This window comes from Pan troglodytes, chromosome 17 (assembly GCF_028858775.2).
Source record: "Pan troglodytes isolate AG18354 chromosome 17, NHGRI_mPanTro3-v2.0_pri, whole genome shotgun sequence".
Lineage (NCBI taxonomy): Eukaryota > Metazoa > Chordata > Mammalia > Primates > Hominidae > Pan > Pan troglodytes.
The window spans coordinates 62,271,173-62,284,899 of NC_072415.2; the positions used below are offsets into that span (position 1 = coordinate 62,271,173).

The window sequence follows — 13,727 nt, forward strand, 5'->3', positions numbered from 1 at the left end:
TTTTCTGTACTTTCACAGGACTTTGTTCATACAGGTAGTAAAATGTTTATTACACATGAACAATTAAGAGATTTGTGAGTGTATCTCCCTAGTGAATGCTAAAGTCTTTGAGTGCAGGCTTCAGAATCTTTTCATTTTTTGTGTGTTGCACCGGCCAACTTCCTGACCCACAGAAGCCGTTTGATTCATTTAATTGTATTGAATTGCATCAAATGGAATTGGGTCACTGTGATGTGCCAGGTGTGATGTGCTTGCCATGCCACTGCTCGGGTTAAAGGAGAGGTGGGCACTCAGTCATACTAACCTGATGGTATTTTGAACCCTGAATTCAGATCTATATACTACCACTTTCCAAAGGACATTAAGAAGATAATAAAGTTAGAAAAGTTTCAAATTCCTAGGGACAAAAAAGACAGCTTCACTCAAAAAAGAGAAGACATGTTAGATGGTTTGAAGAAGTTGGATGCAATGCTGAGATGGGAAAAGGCAGAGAGAAGATAGGGATATTACAAATATGTATAATATGGAAAACTAATTAAATTGGCCGCATATCTAAAGATTTGTGGAAGCAGCTCTCGTGTGGAAGCATGAGAAAGCAATATCCAACTAATTGGTATCTTACTGTAAAAAAATAAGTTTTACCATAACAGTTGCCTACAAAATAACAGAATTTCTCACAAAACTCTGAGTGCACCATCTCTTTATATGGTCAACTTGAACTTGATAAAACACCATTCAGGAGTTGCAGAAAAAATTACCATGCAAAGTGAATTGGATGACACTAAAATCTTCAAATAAAGAGTAATATACAAAAAAATGGCAAGAGTAGGGATTTTTAGTACCTTTAAAGTTGTTTTGTTCTGTATTGTAGTTTTGCTGCTTTTAAAGTAGAGCGGGAAGTCTGCAGAGTTCTGGAGTTTAGAGAACTCTTCTTCAGAGGCTTGCATTTTGGTAATTTCTCTATGTTCTGCCATGATTTGGAAAGTCTCCAAATGTCTCCAAGAACTGGAAAATCCCCTTTGGTATTTGTGGAGGTGAGTTAGCAGATCTCTGTGTGTCTAGATTCCTCATAATAAAGATCAAAATCTGAAAGTTGGTTTGGACACAAAATGTGAATGGAAAGTTCTCTAGGGTCCGTCTATTCATTCACTCAGTTAGTTCAAGAAACATTTATGGAGCCCAGTTTCTGCCAAGCACTGGCTGAGCATTGGGGTACTAGGGTGTGTGCTGCAGACCCTGGCACCTTCCTGCCTGAGCATAATGGCCAGGGAGCAATTGTTCCACAGCGAAGTGTTTGCTCACCATGGCCATTGTGGAACTGCACGGCTAGTTCTTATGCTACAAGAAGAAAGGGTTTGTGTTTCATTCATTTTTATATCACCTACATTGCTTTTAACCAACTGTCATTAGAATGATGGTGGCACTTTTTACACATGGAGGTGTTTAATAAATAGCTGATGAAAGAAGGAAGGAGAGAGGGAGAAAACAAGGTCTCTTGGTTATTACCTAAACCTCTAATCTGAACTGTAAAAAAAAAAAAAAAAATCACCGTCTTCCTTACATGTTATATTCAAAAGTTTGTTACTGCAAATTCTGGGAACACTGAAACCAAAACCAGTAGTAAGAAAAAAGAAAGTAAATAACAACAAAACAAAATAACCCCAAATCCCTGGCAAATCGCCTAAGTATGATTAGGCCATTAGAGCAGAGCATTCCCTGATGACGTAACCCCTCAACCTGTCTTCTCTACATAGACCTTTTCCTTAAATGACTTCAGAAACACAGTCTCTTGGGTTTTGCATACCTAGAAGGCTTTAGGGATTAGATGAAGGGAAGCAGAATACATTTAACAGGACCATAATTATCTCTCTTTCCTTTATTCCCCCCTCCCCCATTCCTGTGGCGCTCTGGAAATGTCATTGTCCTTATTTAATGCAATGCAGTGAGTGTGGGATAAAGTCCCACCTGTGCCATGAAAATCCCTCAGCAGCTTGCAGCATTGGAGGATAGAGGATGGAAGGAAAGACTAAAAGACGTCTGTGGTGTTGAGACAACAACGGCAACAACAAAACCCATGAGACGCTTCCAACAAGCACAGAAGGAGCAGCAAGGTGGGACTGATTCAGAAGGATTAGAGAAAGGCAGGAGACCTGTTGCTTTGCTCTTCTCATTACAACCTGAATCACCAGGCACTTGGTAGAGAAAGCTCACCCCTCAGACATATGCATCCACTGCAGATGAGAAACTAGCATTTTCTTTACCCTTGTGTTTGTTTTTCTGTCAGCCAACAATAGGGGGAGAAAAGAAGATTATTGAGATTAGATGATTTTTTTCTTACATATTTATTATCCTGTTCTGTCCCAATCATCTCAATATTCAAAAAGTAGACTTAGAGGGAGGCTAGCATAAAGAAAAGAACAGCCAAGCTTCTGAGGGCTGTTGAATTTTTAATCCTCTAACATTTTTCTCCCCCTTCTCTATTTGTTGTCTATTTTCAAAGCCCTAAAGTAAAGGGATTGTCTAAACCCCATTCTTTGGCAGCCATTCAAAAGGCTTCGTCTTGTAACATGACTGGGGAAAACCAGGAGTTAATTTTTAGACAAAAATTTAGGAGTCAGTAATGATGTTTTTAAAAACCTCAATGTTTAGCATTGAGGTGAGATATTTAAGTAATGAAACTGATGGCTCAGTGATCAGAGCATCAACAGCTCTCTGCTGGCAAATTCTGGTGCTCTTTATTGCTGTGGTCCTGTTCCAGCCCCATAGCAGGAGATTGCTAATGATCTGGGCTTGGGATATACACCTGTGTCCCTCCAGGGTCGTGGTTCTCTTCTTTTAATCTGTTTCCTTCCCCAGCCTCAGAGTCTTCACCTGTGCTTTAGTGTGACAGGATTTGCTGCTTTCCCTCAACTCGCTTAAGGCTCTTGCCCTCTGTAGGGGAGAAGGCTTTAGGAGGGGGTCTGTGTCGTGCCAGCAAAGACTGCCCCTGTGCCATGACAGCTCCATCAGGAAGCCTCCTCTCTTCTCATCTGCTGCTCCCAATCTTTCTCCTGAGCACCAGAAATTACCTTGAGAAGAAGCCTGAAAAGTAAGTGCAAATTCTTCTTGAGTCAATTGCTATTAGGGCTCTATATTCTTGCACTAGCCTACTTTTAGCCTTCAGCAATTTGTTTAAAATTGTGACCTATTTCTCCTTACCAGGGTGCATGGTGTCCAGAAGCATCTCCTCCAGGTAAGCATGTATTTGCATCCTACATCTTCGTGGAGGCTGCTGTCTTGTCTTATATTTTGGGGTAATTGGTTGCTCTGCAATCTCAGCTCTCTGATGGAATCAAGACAATTGCCAATTTGCAGATGGTCTGGTGTTTTGTTTTGTTTTTAGTTGGTAGTAAATGGGTTCATCAATCTTTTCCGCTTTCTACATTGTAAGTAGAAGACAGAAGTCAACTGATGTGTTTATTGAACTCAGTTTCAAGAGTTACATTTTAAAGGCATGCTTTCAAAATGCAGTTCATCCAGAGGAGAGAGATTAAGATTGTCCCGGAAGCCATGATAAAGATATTAAAAACATCTAAATTGAAGATGAACGGTCTAAGGGGAGAACTCTCTTCAAATATTTTCAGGGCAGTTCTTCTTAAGATAAAGAATGTACGGTATAGTTTAGAGCACTTAACCATTAAAGAGGGTTTGCTGTGGTTTGAATGTGTCCCCAAAGCTCATGTGTTGAAAACTTAATCCCCATTGCAATGATGTTGAGATATAGAAACTTTCAGAGGTGATTACATCATGAGGACTCTGCCTTCATCAATAGGTCAATGTCCTTAGTGAGGGAGCAAGTTAGTTATCACAGGCACAGGTTCTTGATAAAAGGGTGAGTTAGGCCCCCTTCCTTTCTCTTTCTCTCTGGTGCTGTCTTGCCCTTCCACCTTCTGCTATGAGATGACACAGCAAGAAACTACTCACCAGATGTGGCCCCTTGATTTTGGACTTCTACACTCCCAGACCTATGAGCCAAATAAATTCCTGTTCATTATAAATTACCCAGTTTGTGTTATTTTGTTATAGCCACACAGAATGGACTAAGATAAGGTCCTTTTTAGACCTGGTCCAAAAGGAGCATCACAAATTATGGAGTTAGTGTCAGGGATAGTTTCTGGCCAGACTGGAATCTTTATCATGATGCACAGAAGTATACACTGAAATTGAAAATAAAGTAATAATGAGTTACCCCAGCAAAAGTAATATAGACAAGTTGCCAAATAGTAACTTTAGTGATATTTTTAGGGCCCCAATTAAGAGATCCCAAAAGGCTAAAATCATTTGGTTTTGAGGACAGGAAAAGGAAGCATGCATGTTAGCTGAAGTAGGCCATGTGTGAATGTACACATAATGCTCTATGTATACATGTGAATGCATGCATAATGTGAGGTGAAGTACAGGTGGGGCACACGATTTTACACAGAAGAAAAACCAAGCATTCTTTATTCTGCAGTGCCAGTGTAAATCAGTGACTCCCAGTAAATCAGCTGGGGAAAAGGAGGCCATTTGGAGACAGGCCTCCAGGTGGAGAACTTCAGATGGTGGCAGAGAAGGGGTGCAGAGCACATCTTAGTGCTCTTAGTGACTTTTTTCTTAGTGACTGTGTTGTGTACCCACTCAAGGTTTCCCTGAAAAGAATGAAATGATTCGCTGACATCTCTGTTTTCTATATGGAAATAGCAGAGCCAGAAGCATAAATGGCATCTGGGATATCATACCTAGTCTTTGTCTCAGATGTATTCTATGTTGCAAAATGAATTAATGAAAAAAGCCTTTCCTTTCATAAAGAGGACACTTTGAGCCAAATCAATCTATACACAAAGGAACCTATGGCACAGGTGTGAAGTAAGCAACCCTTAGCACCAGGCCGTCTCATTTCCTATGATTGCACCCTCTGTTTCCTTTTCTACATGTTCTCCCTTTTTCCTTCCTCTCCTCCATTATCTTCTTCTTCTTGGTAAAGGGCCAACCCTAAGGTGTTATGTGGCTCCTGGCAATTCAGTATCTATCATTTTGGAGTAATGTTGGGCTTACAAGCAAATATTGATTTGGCAGATGTATTAGAGCTGAGAGAGGATAAGTGACAGATCTTCTAGTGCAAAAGATCATACCTTTTCAAAGCATAAGATTGATTCTGCTTAAAACATGGATTTTAAAGTCTCTTGTGTTACATACTGTTTCAAGGCATAAAAATCAGCTGGGGTTAGCTAATGTGTACATTGTCCAGGCCTCTTGCTTCTCCTCCTGCTACTCTTATTTTCTGCATTTTGAGCATTTCTCTGCTCTTCACATTTCCCCTAGGAGGCTCCCCAGAATGTCCCCAAAATTGAAGCAGGGGAATGAAAATGAAAATTGATCCAGTTTGCTACTTTTAGATCCTCTGGTAAGAATATGACAGGAAAAGAATTCAAAGCTACCAATCAAAATCAGGTTATTGTAGTATAAGTAACACCAGTGGATTTTGTTTCTTATTTCCAAAACTTTCTTGAAAATGAATTGGTCTTTATGCCCAAATTTTTCAGAAATAATATTTTTAAATTATTTTAAATCAACCTAGCTTTGAATTATAAATTTTTTTATCATTAATTCATTTAAGAAATATTTGTTGATTACCTAACGTATGCCAAATACTACATTAAATTCTGGGACACATAGAAAAACAGTAAAATTCAATCTATGTTCTCATCTGGGCTCACTGTGCAAGGTAGTATGGAAATATTTTGCAGTGAGCCGAGATCGCACCACTGCACTTGAGCCTGGGCGACAGAGCGAGACTCCGTCTCAAAAAAAAAAAGCTTAAAATATGATTCCTGCCTTCAAGAGGAAGTAGACTAGGAAAAGAGAGAGCCTATATTGGAAAGAGAAAATAAGGGGCTCTGGTCAAGAGCTGGAAATTATATAACATCTTAGAAATCCAGGAGATTGAGAAGGAGACTGAGTTAAACCTTATAGGATAAAAGAATATAGACAAGAGCAGAGGCAGAGTAAAGGTTATTCTAGTGGATATGACAGCATATTTCTAGTAAGTGCTGTGAACACACACACACAAATGGAGGAAACTAAACTAGTATTGAGTATCTCTGATGTGATCAACACAAATCCAAATGATACAGGGTATACATACATAAGTGATATGAGGGCATAGTCATTTTCATCAAGGGCTTACCACTGTTGGCATTCCAAGAATAATATACATGAAACAATTAGAAAATAATTACATAATAGCAAGGGATTGGCTGCTACACTATGGCCAGTTCTAATGTGCTATAGGAATTACTGAGAGAGGGAGGCCAAGAAGGCTGGAGAAATTATAGAGGACTTCATAGAAGAGGTGAGACGTTAACAGGCACAGAAGGCATGGAGTAAAAGCATTTTGTGTAAAGTCAAGAGCAGCAAATATATACCAAGGAAGAGCAGTGTAAAATGACTCTGGGGCATTAGGCTGAGGACAGGCTATGGATGGCTTTGTATGCCAGAAAAGATCTGATGACACTGGGAAGATAGAACCTTTGAAAAGTGTTTATTGATCTAATTAATTGGATGGAAGGGAGATTTTAGAATAACTTCCTCCTGTAAGTAGGACCACTGAAGAACCAGACAGACTCAAAGGATTGAATCATCAAGGCCCCTGAGCTATAGGAATTACAAGGTTAGAATGATAGCAGAGGAGAAATACTTGTGGTCTAAAAGTGAGCAGTTGAAGTTTTGTGTGCCATGGAAATCATCCTATTCAGGGTCATTTCTGTCACTAACCATTAGAGTCAGTTATTGCCTGATTGAACTAAGATATATACTCCCTCCTTAGCTTGCAAATTCCAGCTAGCAGACTCCTTTGCTGACTAGTTTCCATTGGTTTTAGACAATGTGAGACATAGGTAGAGAACTGGCAGGAGGGAAAGGGAAAAGGGGAGAAACCAAGTTGTGTCTCATTCTTAGCTCTACAGCAGAAGAAGGGAATTGCATGCTATCTATATCTAAATCTATCTATATATCTATATCTATATCTGTATCTATATCTGTGTCACAAAATATCAAGTCAAGGAATTGTGTTTTTCTACCAGTATCGCTGCCGTCTTTGGTTTCTTTGGGTTCCTAGCTCCTGTAGGAAACCCAAACTGTGATTCGACATCTCCTCAGGTGGCTCTGGCTTCTTCTGGGTTCTGGAAACAACATTTCTCTCCTTTGGGTGATAGCAACCTCTTGTTGTGGCTACTGCCTGGGTTAATTAATAAGCCGCTGTTTGCCTTCTCAGCTGTTTTTTACACCAGTGTGATCAAGTCCATATATGAATTTCCTGCTGTTTAACATACACAGAGGTATTCTTATTTTCTGGAGTCTGACTGATATCCTATGTCACTGTAGTTAAATAATTTAAAAATATTTCTGGCTCTGGTTTTTATATCATTAAAACTGAAGGCATTAACTAGTTGATTTGCAATGCTTTTATAAATAACTGAGAAACTCAGAATGTAAGATGTCTATAAACTCAGAATATAAGATGTGTCTAATACTATCTCATATTAGTTTATCATTTTGTAACTTATTCATATAAAACCTTCTCATATGGTATGCGATGCTCTTTTGAAAATTTGCTAAATTCAAGTTTTAAGAGAATTATCCAGTGCTTATAGAACCTAAATTTTTATGATTGACCCAATATAACTCAGTCCTTTTAAGGATCCAGACTGATAATCTGCTTGGAGATGCATGGAGAGTAAAGGAAGGGATAGAAGGGAGATTTCTCATGAGAAAGCCCAAAAGAGATCACTAGAAATGGAAATGCATTTAGCCCCAGAGACTGAGCATTGGGAGTAAAGAGGTCAACAAGCACAAAGAAAGAGAGGCGTCCTTTTACTTAGCACTTGCTAACACCCGCAGTGTCACATCCTTTATTTGAATTTCCATCTCTTTGGTGACCAAGACCACCCCATTACCTTGTAAGTATCTACTTCAATCCAAGACAGGCAATTTAGAATTTTTGTAATTTTCGAAGGATTAGCAGTGGAGTAGGCCTTGTTTGTTCCCAATTGAATGCTCAATTTTAGGGCCATAATTGGAAAGATTTCCAGTAATTTGTGGCAGTTGCATTTAGTAAAAGGGATGGAGGTGATTTTTGTTACTTTATTCTTTTGTTAGGCCTTTATAACCCACATTTGGCAGGGGTATGAGATAATCTCTGACAGTATGCATCTTGAGTAAGGTTGTTTTTTTGTTTTTTTGTTTTTATGTGATACAACTGCAGAGGAGGTTGAAAGTAGCCTGTCCTGCTACCTATTTATCCTCTTGGAATGATCAGTCATTACTACTATTTATACTATAAGACAGAGACATTTTCCTGTCAATGATGAGTCAGTAAAAGTTAAATTTTGCTCAAAATGAACCAGTACATGTATTTTGAAAGTCTGTGATTGAGTTAGGAAATAGTTGATGATTGGATCTGCTAAATCACCAAAAAATGATGTCTTAAATGATTAATTTTTCCAAATATTGGGGTGTGCATGGTACAGATACTTGCAAAGCCACAGCTTTTGCTTTCCATGGTTAAGATTAGAGACAGACATTTTGACTCCCACGTGCAAAACAAAATGGGATAGAATTCTCAAAATCTACTAGATGATAATCAAACAAAGCCACATATGTATCTATCTGCATAGACCTATGCATTATACAAATGGCCATCAAAAGTCTAGCTCAATGCAATTAAAAATTAATCTACTTTAACACGCAAATCAACTTTGATGTGACTAATATTCTAGGTTCTTCAGGAGATTCAAATAAAAAAGTGATTTTTTAAATTTAATAAACATTTTTTAAAAGTTTCTCCTGCTTCTTTCACTAAGTGTGCAGACCAACTATTGATAGAAAAGTAACCAAAAAAAAAAAAAGCTTAAAACAATTTTACAGCAGTTTTAGAAATAAACCAATAATTTTTTTTTTTTTTTTGGAGATAGGGTCTTGGTATGTTGCCTAGGCTGGAGTGCAGTGGTACTATCATGGCTCACTGCAGCCTCAACAACCTGGGTTCAGGTGATTCTCCCACTTCAGCCTCCTGAGTAGCTGGGACCACAGCCACACATTACCACACCTGGCTAATTTTTATAAGTTTTGTAGAGATGGGGTTTCGCCATGTTTTCCAGGCTGGTCTCGAACTCCTGGGCTCAAGCAATCTGCCCACCTCAGCTGAATTTTGAAGGAAATACAAAACAAAGACACCATCTAGTAACTTCTTATAGACACTATCTTTCTAAGTCAAAGGCACTAGAATCATGATGCCTAAATTTTTGCCATGGCTGTGCTATTATGTGATAATAATTAATCTGACTTTTTTTATCTATAAAATGTAAGAGTTGGATGAGGGTGGTGAAATTCCTGGTATGTCAAGTTACCAAAATCCTTCAGAATTGTGCAGCTAAATTTTGATGAGTATGTGCATTTCCTTTTAATACAAATAATGGAAATTTGAGCTGGACAGGACATGTGACCCAGCACAAAGTGGTACACGAAGTACTGTGAGTAAAAGGCATGGTTTAATGTGAAGCCCAAGATGGAATCTGTGTTTACTGAAACATGCGACTACTTTGCCTTTTTAATGTTTCAAATTGCATGCTCAGGGTGGCAAACAACCTGATATAAATAGCTAACCAGTGATAGTGACCAATAAATACTACAACTGTTGAAGATTTATTTCATTACTTTTTTCCAAACCTGATTTTTAAAATTTCTGTTCACTTACCAATCCTTTCAAGCATATTTTCACAAATTCTAGAATTTCACCAGCATAAAATGCCTTATAACCACTTTCCTAGGGGAATAGGAAGGTCTCTCTTAGTTTTTAAATTTGATGACAATATCTGAATCAAATACAGATAAAATTTTCAACTTCTGCTCACGATGCAAAAGAGTGCAAGAAAGGATTGTTCCCATCCTAACAATGAGAAAGAGCTGAATAAACTCCTAAATCATGACTTTTTAAAAAAGCCATCATTGTTGAAATTGCAAAGCATAAATTCCAAAGAGTAATATGCCCCTACAAAAATAAATGAGTTAAAAGTCTTTTCTTTTTTCACCTGTGGCAGGGCAAATAAAGGAGATAGTTTTTATAAAATTATTTAAGTAGAAATTAATTAACATTTTTGTGAACTTTAAATGCTGAGACTAGGCTAGTGTATCAATTTAGAAATAACTCTGAGTTCCATATACAAGGGAAATTTGCATTCATTTGTAAGTTCTTAGCTAGATTCTCTACCAGGTGCTCATGAGACAGACTTGGAGCAGACAAGGAAACTGGAGATAAGGCGCAGGTGGCCCATGTGTGCAGTCATTGATTGACTACAGCTGGGGAACAGATACACACTACCTCCTGCTTCCCTGAACATATCTCTCATAGGAAAAAATGTCTTCACCAATGAAGGAGGGAGATCAGACCCTGCAGCTCTGGACTAAGGAAAAGATCTACTGTTTTTGCATAAAGGGTAAAGTTACAGCCTCTGGGAGAAGAAAAGGAAAATATCTCCAAGCCAAGTCTTGCAGTCTTACAAAATAGAGGCCTCTATACAGAGAAAGATGGAAAATATTTATTAGCCCAAGAGGTGCCACAGACACCAAGAAATACTGAGCAGAGCTTGGTGGCCATGGGAGGAGGGAGGGGGTCAAGAAATACTAACACTGGGAAGTTTCCACTCCCTGAAGCCCAGGCAGAGAATCTTTGCCTAAAACTTAGGCTTGACATGAGAATTTCCCCCTATGCTCAGAATGAACCTAGGCCTCAGTAGCTATCGACAGAAGTATAAAACTAGGAAAGGAAAAGAGCATAGAGAGAGAACTTCTTTAATAACACATGTGTTCAGAGACTGCTGAAACTGAGAGTGGAGGAGGAATGCTTACATACAATCTTCTGACCCCCAAGACCTCCCATTAAGAAGTTGTTCACTGCAAGAGGAATTTGAAAACTGTGGTGATCTGAAAGTAAGGATAGTAGCAATAAAACCTAAATTTATCTCAACTACTGGCTTAATTGATTCAACCCCCAAAACTCATTAGCTGGTTAGGCCAGAGAGAAGATGTGTTCATCTTCAGAAAAAAAACATATTTACCTTAGTTTTTAGTTTTCTTCTGCTCATGATGTTAAGCAATCCATCAGGATTGTGACACACATATAAAAGGAAAAAAGGAGTAACACAAGATGAGGCAATAAATAATATCAGACTCACAGGTGACTTAGATGGTAGAACTGTTATAAACTTTAGAATTGCTTTGAATACTATGTGAAATCATGTCATCTAGTGGGAAAATTGGATGACATATTTACACAAATAGGGAATATCAGAAAAGAAATGAAAGCTAAAAGAAATAGTAAAGTGGGAGTTTTAGAATAGTTTTGATATTTAACACAACGAAAATTTTAACAGACTTAGCACACTGAATAGACCATAAGAACAGATAACTTGAATATTGGGCTACATAGATTATCCAAACTGTGACAAAGAGAAAAAAACACAAAAAAATAAAACAAGAACAAAGCAATGAGAGCTCTCGGACAATATCAAAGAATTGGATATACATGTAATTGGAGTTTGAAAAGGAAAAGACAGAACCAAAGGAGCAGAAGAAACATTTAAAGATATAATAGATGAAATTTTCCAAAATTAATTAAAGATAGACCACCATTTGTAGAAACTTAGGGAAAACACAAGTCAGATGTGCACACATGTGCACATATACACACACATACACACAGTCCTAGAGTTATTACATTCAAACTGATAAAACCAAATTTAAAGAAAAGTCTTGAAGGTGGCCAGAGGGGAAAAATAAAACATTAAAGAGAAACAATTTAAGAATGACAACTGATTTTTCATCTGAAACTATGGTAGCCAGAAACTAACAGAGTAAAATCTTTAAAGTGCTAAAAGAAAAAAAAATAAATCTGTCAATCTAGAATTCTATAACCATTGAAAATATTTTTCAATAGTTAATGCAAATAAAAGAGACTTTCTCAGACCAACAAAATCTAAGAGATTTTATTGCCAATATACTGCAGTAAAAGAAGTGTTAGAAGAGACTGTTCTTCAGAAACAGACTATAATATCACATGGAAATTTGAATCTACACAAATAAACAGCACAGGAAAATGGTAGAAATGAGAATTTTTATTTTTAATCTTTTCAAAAGTTAACTGTTTAAAGCAGAAATGTGTAACAATGTGTTATGTGGTTAACATGTTTAAGTAAAATGTATGAATTCAATAGCACAAAATATGAAAGTGTACTGCTTTAATATTTTCATATACCTGAAGTTGTATAGTGTTAATTGAAGATAGACTGTGATAAATTTAAAATGTGTAATGTAAACCTTAGAACAAGTACAAAATTATGCTTTCAAAAGTAAAATTGTAAATAAACTCAAACCAAAAGAAGGCAGGGAAAGAGGGTAAGGGAGACATATAGGGCAATGAAAAAGCAACTAGCAAGAGCAAAGATTTAGATCCAAATGTATTAACTGTAAATAGTCAACCCCCACCAAAAAGGCAAAGATTGTTGGATTAGGCAGAAATGTAAGATCCCATTCCATACTATAGACAAAAAATTTTTTAATATAAAGATATAACTTCGTTAACAGAAAATGATAGAAATAAGATTTGCTTTGTAAACACTACAAAAAAAGTGGAAGTATCTATTAATATTACACGAGGTAGCCTTAGAATAAGCACTATTATTGAAAATAAAGAGGAATAATATAAATAATATATCCTATGGATAAATAATTTAAAATTATATCACAAAGACATCATTGTCATAAATATGTATGGACCCAACAAAAATGCTTCAAAATACTTCAAAATACATAAGAAAAAAGCAACTGAAAAAATAAATTGAGAAATATATAAATATTTGGGAATTTATATATAAATATATATATTTATATATATTATATATAATATATATAATATATATTATAATATAAATATATATATTTATATATTATATATATTTTATATATATAATTTATATATATATAAAAATAGTTGGGAATTTCAATTACTCAGTGACTGATGGAACAAGTCAACAGAAAATCATTAAGAACATAAAAGAGCTGAACAATATTATGGAACAATTTTGATAGTTGATATTTAAAAGTCACTTCACACAATAATGGCAGAATGCACATTCTTTTCAAATACACAAGACACATTCACCAAAATAGACTATTTTCTGAGTTATAATTCAAATCTCACCAACTGAAATGTAAATTTACATAAATCGTGTTTTTTTTTCAAAAAATGAAGTTAAAGTAGAAATAAGTAACAGAAAGATACTTGTAAAGTCTCCAAATATTTGAAAATTAAGCATTACACTTCTACCTAGCCCATGGGTCAAAACAGAAATAAAATGTTGAATTGACTCTACGTAAAATACAACATACCAAAATTTGTGGAATGTCGTTTAAGCAATGCTTAGAGGAAAATTTTTATGTGTATTCAGAAATCTAGGAAAGTCTAAAATCAATAATGGAAGGTAATATCCTAAGAAACAAAAAAAGTAAGGTAAATTCAAGGAAAACAGAGAGAAAGAAAGAAATATATTACCAGAAATCAATGAACTTTTAAACAGAATAAAAAGTTTTTTATTTTAAATTTATTAAACCAAAACCTGGTTCTTTAAAAAGAATTGATGAAATTGATGAACCTT

At 36.4% G+C, this 13,727-nt stretch overlaps 1 long non-coding RNA gene across 1 annotated transcript in view; it reads left to right on the top strand.

The window, feature by feature from the left end:
- The first annotated feature begins 2,725 nt into the window (after positions 1–2,725).
- The window catches only part of LOC107969404 (uncharacterized), a 33,107-nt gene continuing 22,105 nt past the window's right edge, over positions 2,726–13,727 (top strand). The window contains exons 1-2 of the long non-coding RNA XR_001711166.3: positions 2,726–3,088; positions 3,202–3,232. This is a non-coding gene — a long non-coding RNA (uncharacterized LOC107969404). The remainder of the gene's footprint in view (positions 3,089–3,201; positions 3,233–13,727) is intronic.